The following is a 10,115-nucleotide window of genomic DNA, read 5'->3' as shown; positions in this document are numbered from 1 at the left end:
TCAAGGTTGGCAAGTATGACTGACATAGGTATATTACCCTTTAAGTGAGTTAACAGTTGCTTATTTACATGCCAAGCAGAAAGAGAGCAGCATCGGCATTCATTTGGAGTCAAATGGAAATGAAAGTGAGTCTAATATTTGCTCTACTTTTAGCTCTTTTCTTTCTCGACCAACTCCTAAGAGAAATATGTGGCCCTTTAGCTACAAAATGCTTCACTTTGTTCACCACATAACTTTGTCCATCCACTATTTATGAGCTGGACGGGTTGTGTACGGTTTATATTTCCCATTTCCATCTGTGTAACAGGCCTGTGGCTCTACTTTTTTTTGACTGTGTATGTTATAAACCACAGTCTTGTTTAGGTGTTTAATGACTGTCCAGCTACCTGCTCACTACACGACCCCCCGCTGGTCTGGCAAGGAAACCCCATGGCTTCAGGGCTCCTACACTCTTTCATGTCACTCACAGCGGGACTTTCTGATAGCTGTTAATAGATTTGTCTTTTTTTTCAAAAAACACCAACTATGTCACATATGTTTCTGCTTGTATAATGAAAACAATGCTTCCCAGAGGCAACTCATGTACTGTTCTTTAGATATCATTCATACCGTCAGTACCATATAGCATTTATTCAAAACACACTGAGTAAATATATTTCTGATTTATGCCACTTAAAGTACAGTTTTTGTCTATGTCTTAAACAAAACAGAACAGAAAGGGCTTTTCTTTTGTTGCTTTCAGGTAATAGTTATTCATAATCCATGTCTTTTCTGCCTCATCCCTTCCCATGATCCCGGGCTTACTGTATATGAATGTGAGGTTGAGAAGAAAGGCAGCTGATGGATGTATACCACAGCCATCAGCTGCCTCCGCTAACGCGGTAATTGAAATGGTAATTTTCTGATACGGGATGATGACCTGTGTTCAGCCAGAAATCCCCAGCCTTATTGGATAATGAACAGGGAGAAAATGGCCCCATCAAAACTCATTGGAGGAATCTCTCAGAATGCAGTCTGTCAGTGAGGTGTGTATGCACAGCCTACGTGAGGGTGTATATCCTTCGGTCAGCTTCAATGAAGCTCTGCATCTTCCTTCTCTCCTCTTCTCTCCTTGTCTCTTCTTTTTTCATTCTTCCTCGGTAAATACTTGGCTCTGATATGCTAATAGATTCTCTCCTTACATTCAGTGTGTACGCCTTCAACAGCTCTTCACTATTTTGCCTTTATGAGGACAATGTGTGGGTAAGAGTGGGTGTACATGTGTAGCAGTGACTGTCTGTGAATAAGTGTTTTGTATAAATGAGTTTCACTGGGAACCTTGTCTGTCCTTTTTTATGTTGTAAATTCATTTATTTTCCCAGAGGAACTCTCGTGTCCCCTCTGCCTCTGTTTGGCATATGGCCTGATAGGCAAATGTGGTGTTATTTGTACTGTATGCCAGACAGGTAGCTTTGTGTTTTTGTCATTCAAATCATTATCTTAATTGCTTTGCATTGCTTTGATGGCTTAAGGGTGGCTAGCCAGTGAACCTGAACAACCGACTCACAGTGACCGGCTCTTTTTTCAGTGCCTCTGTCTCTCTCTGGTCTCTTGCCAGACAATAATACAATCAACCCCCCAAGCTCCCAACACACACACACACACATACACTCACACACTCTTTTAGCAATTACTCAAACTAATTAACAATTTGGCCACTGGAATAATTACCTCTAGTAAAGCAGAGAGGTACACTTGAGTGTTTGGTTCTTTCCTCGTTCTTGCTCCCTTAATTGTGACAGGCTACCTTTTTTTTCTTCACTATTTGATCATCAGATAAATGTAGATTTGCCTCAACACTGCATTACCTCTTAGTCTTCATTAAACAACAGATTTCTGGCTATTTCAGGGCAGTGGGAACAAGCCATAAAAACATTTATTATCCTTATTCTTTAGCAAGCAATTGCATATTCAACAATCCAGCAGATACAGAGCAACATTAGCAACATTAGCCTTCATTTACTAGTTCTGTTTCTGGCAGTCTGGCGAATGCAAGTCCAATATTTAGTCTTCTTTTAGCTTAGTTTTTTGTCTCTACCAACTCCTGAGGATCTCTATCTGGCTCTAAAAGGTGCAACATGCAATATATATGTGATTAGTTTAAAACATTCATTAAATCATGAACCTCATTTGAAAAAATAACAGTTGTAATATTATGTCAAAGATGTCTATGTAGCTATTGTGTTGCAGAGGCGATTGTCTATGGTTTTTCCAACTAAAATCTGGATACAGGAGGATCAATGTGACCCGCAAGATTGACGTATTTAGTGTTTTTATCACCATTGTTTTGTTGAAAGGTGGGCTAGCTCCAAAAAAAAACAAAAAAAACAAAAAAAACATAGGGAGCAGCATATCACCAAAGTAACCGCTGACAGCTCACTATACTCTTTGCTGTAGCTATCTGTACCTGTAGCCACTAGCTGCTGTTAGCTAGTCAGCTCAGTTAGCTGTGCAGCTAGTGACCCTATTAACTGACTGGAATCTGCCAGACTGCGAACTTGGATCTGAAACTTTAATTCATTACGTGTGCGGTTGGATTTTTCTGTTCAGTAAGTAAAAAAGGTGCAAGAATATTTCCTTTCTTTACATTTATTTTGTTTATTCAGGAGACAAAAACAGCTTAGAGAGGTTGTAAAATGTAGGGAACTCTTCACTTGCACAGGTCTCTCAGCCGAAACTATGAGGGACTGTGTTAATAGACAAAGGCCTGAAAACCCTTGAACTGAAGCATTTTAGTGTTTTAGCTCATTGTTCATTGTTTATAGCTGAGGAGAACTGCAGAGTTGGGGTGAGAGTTCTCAGTGGGTTTGTTACTACAGGTGAAACCTTTCACATTACACCAAGTCATTTGATTTAATAATATTATAGAAATATTAAGTGACCACCATAACTGGCTCTATAGTATTCCACTGTCATTGTGTAGGATCCCACATTTTACCCCATATTTGCTTTGAAAGGGTTGTTTTTCCCTTTCCGTCCATCCAGATGTTTGTAGTTTACCATAAAACATAATGCAAACCGGCAATCAATATATATATGGATTTCAACAATTTCCCAAGCGCTGCATTGTTTCAACACATACGCATGTTTATCAATAACCACAAGTGATTGTTTCTATGGTGACCATACGTGAATGCGAGGGTGAGGAATCTAAAGAGACCAGTGATCATGTGAGAGGCCGCTCTGTTTTCCTCTGCACAGTGTGTGTCCGGTGTCTATCTACGTCTCTACTCGTCTCTCAGCAGGTCTCATTCAAATAGGATGTAATATAATGTAAATAAGCCAGGATGAGACTACAGTGGGAGCAGCCAGGGCCAGGAAGCCAGGCAGGCGCCGACTGGAATGGAAGGTTGCACAAAGGAACATGGAGGCCCGAACACAAAGACAAATCAGGCATGAAAGGAAGGGCCACCACAGCTGACATTATTTGCACAGTAATTGGTTGTTTTTGTCCCCATCAAATGGGGCCTGGTAATGAATGGATTGGAAATAAAAAAGATATAAGGACGCCGCGGCTCTTTAGGAGGCAGACCACTGATAAGAGATTCCACTATGTCCCAAGTTTTTTTTTTTTTAATGCCTTCATTACTTAACCTAATTTCACAGAGGAGAGGCTAATATGAGCACACAGCGGCAGGCCTGGCAATGCTTTTCTGTTCCTTGAAGTTTTGGAGAGGGTTCTTTGAATGCAGAAATTTTCAAGGAATTTCTGTGAATTTTTAACACAACGTTTGAGCTGTTCGACATTATTTGACACGTCCTCTGGTGGTTAGTGTTTATTTTGAGGTAATTGCTTCTGAAGGCGGGGTGGTAGGGATTTCATTAGTTCCCTTGCCCCTGTCTCACAGCAAACATTTTACCTGGACTCATTAAGCATCAGACATGACACATCAGAGAGACTGTTCTGCCAGCGTTCAGCCTGTTACCCTGCCAAGGTCTGCCCTTGCTGAATAACCTGCCAAAGCTGAGAGCGTCTTTTCTTCCCATGCCCTAAAATTTTACTCTCCTTTTAGTGGTGCACATTTGTCTTAAACTGAGCATTTAGTCAGTCCAGGCAAAAGGAAAGTGTCTTCTCCTGCCTTGTGCAGGACTGTGCAGGGAAGTCAATGTGTGAAAATGTGTTTATCTTTTAAGAGCTTAAATTCAAACCTATTAAAGTATTTCCTTTTTGGCCTGCCTGCTGGGAAATTCCACCTTAAAATAGAATTCAGATGTACTTTTTGTGGTCTTAAATCAGTTAGTATTTATGAACACTAACAGCCCAGTGAGTAGCTAAGCCAAAACCACACAAATATCTCTTTCTCATGAATTATACATTTGAGCACTCTTCATGTTTTTCTTTAAGATTGTGCATACAGATTTAATAAACTTCAATGAGTTCTAAGTGCACAAATGTTTCCTCTGATATCTTGACTTAAGAGATTATGTGTTACAGGCAACTTTAGCAAGCATTGCCTGGAATAACAGTACAGAAAACTACATTTCTCTTTAAGTTTAGATTATTTTGAAAGAACAGATTGATACAACAGCAGGCTATTACTCTGTGTGATGGAAGCCTTCCTGAAGGTCTTTTTCCCTTTTTAAAGGTTGTCCTACAGAATGTGGCCTGGTCGAGCCTGAATGGTTTAAATGGGTCTGAAAGTCTGTGAAAAGCATCAGAATGAGACACAAACCAATACTTGCTTGGAAAGAAATGACAACATTGCGTATACTTGACTATGTGCCTATTTGCACCATTAACTGGGCACCATCTCAGCAACACTGCTTTCAGACTGCATTCAGCCATACGTCAAACATTGACACCCGGTGGCTTCAGGCTGTCTGAGTGGTAGTAGACTAACAGAGGTGGGGGAGAGGGGTCGTCATCGTGTTTCATTTCAGGCTCCCAGTGCCCTCTGGCGGTCCTCGGAGCAGGCTATACCCAACTCCTTATTTCTTCCTCAGCAAGTCTCCCTATTAATAGCTTAGTGCCACTCCAGCTCCCATTGTTATTCCTGCCTGGCTGCTTGCTGTGCAAAGGATGTCACATGTTTATCAGACCAGAAATATTGTGCATCTCTACTTTGGGAGAATGAACTTTGAGGGAGAGCCTCCTCTAAAACCAGATGTCCTCCTTTTTTAGTCCATAACCTTCTTTATCTTTGTTGTTATCTCAGACCTTTTCTCTGTCCACCTATGATGGCCGTTCCTCAAAAGCTCGTCCACTGAGGCCGAAGGTAAACAGCTGGATCCCTGAACCAGTTATATGTGAAGTGTGGTGTGTATCACTGCTGAAGACTTTCAGTTCAGAAACTATTCAAAGTGTCTATTAATTTGTATGTTGAAGAGCTCATGTGCACAAGTCAGCACACACACACACACACACACACACACACACACACACACACACACACACACACACACAGAAAACCTGTGGAGTCAGCTTTGTTTAACACCTCAAAGGACTCGGATAAGTAACCATCATTGAGTCTGTATAATTAGGACGCCATGTCATCTAAAATCAAAAAGCCCAGTTGCCCTGGTGGTGTCAAGCTCACGAAAATAGCCACTGTGAACATCAGCAGTATGGCCCTGCAAGCACTGCTCGCTAACTTTGGTTGCCCTAAAAACACATTTTTTCTTCATATGTGAAAAAAAAACTCAGCTCAAGATGAATGAAATTTGCATTATTTCATGCTGTGAACACTTATGGAGTAGTGAGCAATTTTCTCAGCGAGTCTGTGCAGCGTACGTGACTTCTCATAGTTTAACAGGGAGTCATCAAGGCCACAGTGAACAAAAGGGACTTTTTTTTTCATCTCTGAATTAAACTGACCCAAATGGCCATTCATCCTAACTTAAATGAAAAGATGAATTTGTTTTAATGTGTGCTATTAACATGTTATGCAGTTAATAATTAGAATACATTATACTATAATATTATTTTATTAGTTCTGCAAACCAGAGAATTTGAGCAACCTGTGGTCCCTGCCATGTGTTGAAATCTGTCAACAATTGTGCTGTCATGTGTTGGTTTATAAACTAAAGATTTATATTTGAATTTTCTTGTTACTGCAAAATGTATTGATGTGTTTATATGAAGGCATTTGTTATTGATGTAGCTCTGGTCTTTAGTGGGATAAAGGGCTCTGTGTAAACACTGTTCCTGAAGCGGATGCTGTTACCCATCATCAGGGCCATCATCAGCAAGCTAAAGATAATATGGTGTGTGAATGCGCTCTACAGGCCATTTCAGGAACTGCAACAGGCAACCTTCTGGCTTTAGCTGATTTTCTTTTTTTTTTTACTGTTGGACTACAACCATTTTGCTTTCTAGGGGTCGCATTTAGGCCTTTTGCATTGCAAGAACATAGCTTGAGATGTAGCCATTGCCACAGGTTCTTTTGATTGTCATATTTATTTTATCCTATCTATCCTGCCCTATAACCAACCAACATGCTTCAAAAACCAGTCAACAAAGTTTTGATTGAACAAACAGAAGGGTTACACCTCCTACTTTTCATTCCTGTTTTAATATTTCAGCTTGACACTTTTCTTGTCACCAACCAATTTGTGCTTTAAACTTGCTAAATTCTGTTTAATCAAAATGTCAAAATGTTGGCGTACTAAACCTAAAGGTGACACACCAGCAGTATTCGAAAAATATGCAAAACAAATGTCCACACATGTAGAATGATCTGTTTTGTGTATTTAAGTCACAATTAAAGTTGTTCAATGATTTAAACTGTCAAGTTTTAATAATGGAATGTCAAAAATACGAGATACATTTAATATATCACCCTCTCAAACTTCAGGCTTCATATCCATGAGGTCATTTCAATACATCAATAAGTAGACATCATTTATCAATGATTTCTTTGGTTGCTTTTTCCAAATTTAAGTGAAAAACAAACTAAAGATTTGGTTCTTCAGCATGTCTGCTTGTTGAAACAGGCCCCTGGTGACTAAAACAATTGTACAGAGTTGTTTCATTATTAACAAATATCAAGACACCTGCAAATGAAACGACTATAGTAACCTAACATCACTGAGGGTTAACGAACTCCCAAAACACATCAATATTGTAGATGTCTGATGTTGTCGTTTATTGAATTCAACAACAAACCAGTCAAGTTGTAAAAAAAATAGTGATCAGTAGGCTGCGTAGGAAGACAGTCTGGACCAATCAGGAGGCTGTCATCTTCTGGTACTGGCTGACTCACTGGCTCTTCAGATAATCATCGGGGTCTGGAAACAGGAGGGGTGCTGAGAGTGGTTCAGTGGACTGCTGTGGAGCGAGGACGTCCTGGGATGATTGGCTGGTCCACGTCCACTCTCAGGAGCCTCAGGAAGAGTCCTGCCCTGTGAAATAAAAAACAAGTCACGATTGTTTTTCTAACATCACAGTTCCTGTTTTAGATTGACAGACATCATGATGTTGACCACATTTCTCCTGCAGACTCAATCATCTCTAAGTAAACCAACTTTAATGTCTATTGTCAGAGAGTTTGTAGTTATCAGCATGTTATTTTCAGCTTATAACATCTTCATAATCAAGGAAACTGCTGGAAACTTTTTTCGGGTCTCTGTCTGAGCTCTGTCTGCTTCAGGCTGCTTCAACATATGTCATTGTTACCAAACCTCTGGCAGATACAGTCATCTAGTTAATAAAAAAAACGAAGATCATTAAATTATCAGATAACTGATAGAGAGACTTACAAGACAGTTTTGCTAATAATGTTAATGTCAATAATGTTATTAATTGTTGTCTTACCTCTGTCTGGTGCAGCAGTCTATATTAAAATGTAAACAAATAAAACAACAGTGTGAGGAAGATAGAACTTACACAGTATAATTATGACTTTATGTGCCATTTTCTTTCCAAGTCAGAAGCTTATATTCACCTTTTCTCCAACATGCTGTGATGTTTCAATGGATCACCATCCATGCTGTCAGGTGTCAGAGGAGCAGTAACCTGGGACCATGCCTGGATCAGGGGATGCAGGGTGTCATCCTGCAGCTGGGTCTGGAAAGAAAAGCCTTCCCACCTGCATGTCTTCCTGCCTGTCTGCCAAACAGCATATACCTACCTGCTTAAATGCCCCGTGACTAACAAGCCTCACTACGAAACAAACTACCTACCTGTTAAGTTACCGATCTTACTGAGCTAAGAGAGTGACAGGTTGAAATCAAACCCAGGCTGCTGCTGAGAACTCAGCCTCAGTATGTGGGCTCAGACCAGGTGAGCTATCAGGGCACCACTTGCTGCACCTTTTTGTGGAGGAGCTGAGGCCAGAAGTTGAGAGATCTGACTCTTGAGAGTTACTTACCTCCATAAAGTTTTGCTCACATCTCCTCTTCTGAGACGCTGAGTGTGCTCAAGAACAAATAAAGAATCCTTTTAACTGAACTGAAGTTCCTGATGCTGCCACAAAGGCAGCTAAAGCTTAACAGGTACCTGCAGGTACCTGACAATCAGTCTCTGATGTACAGCAACTGGATACCAGCAAGAAGAGAAGTTCGACGAGAAGGAACAAACTCCTCTTCAGAGCTGTCATAACCAGAGTCATCACTGCTGATGCTGACATACCAGGCGGACAGATTAATGCTGTCATCAGTATCTTCATCATCAGAAGACACTGGGGGGATGTAATCACCTTCCTCATCCAAAGACACGAGGGGGTAGTACTCACCTTCCGAATACTCATCGTCAAGCTCAACTTCCTCACCCACAGACAGACTGAGGTCGTCAAGGTACAGCAACTGAATACCAGCAAGAAGAAGAGAAGTCGACGAGAAGGAACAGTACAGGCAATGTCCTCACCCTTCTCATACTCACCTTCCTCATCAGAAGACATCGGGTAGTACTCACCTACTGTATACTCACCAACAAACTCACCTTCCACATCAAAAGACAGGCCGAGGTCATTGAGATATAGCAGCTGAATACTATCAAGAACAAGAGAAGTAAGATGAGAAGGAACAGTGCAGGCAATGTCCTCACCTTCCTCATACTCACCGTCAACCTAACCTACATCACCCTTTTCGTCAGGGGACCAATACATACCTTCTCTGTTGATGGGCCTGATCACCTCTGGGAGTAGGTCAGCACGGTCGGCAATGTTGTCCGAAATCCCAGAGGGGCCTCCAGAAGGGAAGCGAATACACATATTATTATTATTAGCTGTTGTATAAATATACAACTGGCAACACTGGCAACTGCTCAATGAGGACACAAGAGGCACACTACCAGACTTCAGCTTAAACAAACAGATCTTCCACTCTTAGTTGAGCAGGATTTAAATGCAAATTCTACTGCAATTTCCTTTTTAAGGTATTTTGTTTCACAAAACAGTGTTTAATGAATTTGTTTAGTGCTGCAGAGATGCTCTGGCCTGCAAAGCACATTCTCCAGATGTAATAAAACACGTTTGTTTGGCAGAGACTGGGAGAAATGCCACATCATCATGATTTTACTACTTTTTCAATGACAATGAAAAAATGGTCACTTTATGTTGACACAGGATGATCACATTCAGCCTAAACAGTCATACCTCTGCTGTTAAAAATCATATTACAGTTATTAGGTGTTTCAAAAACATCTGAACAGCTGAATAAATCATGAGCATCATGACCAACAAGGCTTTTCTAACATAAGCACACAAGAATCGTCTGCTTCTGTTCACACTGAGAGGCACTTTCAACTGTTCTTTCCTCCCGTTGTATAAGCTGCAAATAACAGGGACATTTAGACGGCGACATCCCTGAACTCACAATACTCCATGACCAACCACTTTCCTCCTGGCTCTCACAAAAAATTACTACACAAATGAAAAAAGACCATTTCTATTTTAATCAACAACCAGCATGTTAAATCCAAGCTTTCAGTGTGAATGTAAGCAGCTTCTTCACAATACCTTTGATTTAAATTCGTATTCTGTTGGTAATTTAAGGAATATATCTAAATTCGTTCACAAACTGTATACAATTGGACCTTAAAACAACGCAGTAACGTCAGACCGCTCGTGTCAAACTCGTGCAGAAGGGGAGGTTGGAATGATTGCCAGAGTTTATATAGGCCTCCGGTCTGACGTCAT

The sequence above is a fragment of the Pagrus major genome, chromosome 8 (assembly GCF_040436345.1).
Source record: "Pagrus major chromosome 8, Pma_NU_1.0".
NCBI classification, from domain to species: domain Eukaryota; kingdom Metazoa; phylum Chordata; class Actinopteri; order Spariformes; family Sparidae; genus Pagrus; species Pagrus major.
This window is presented reverse-complemented; position numbering follows the sequence as displayed.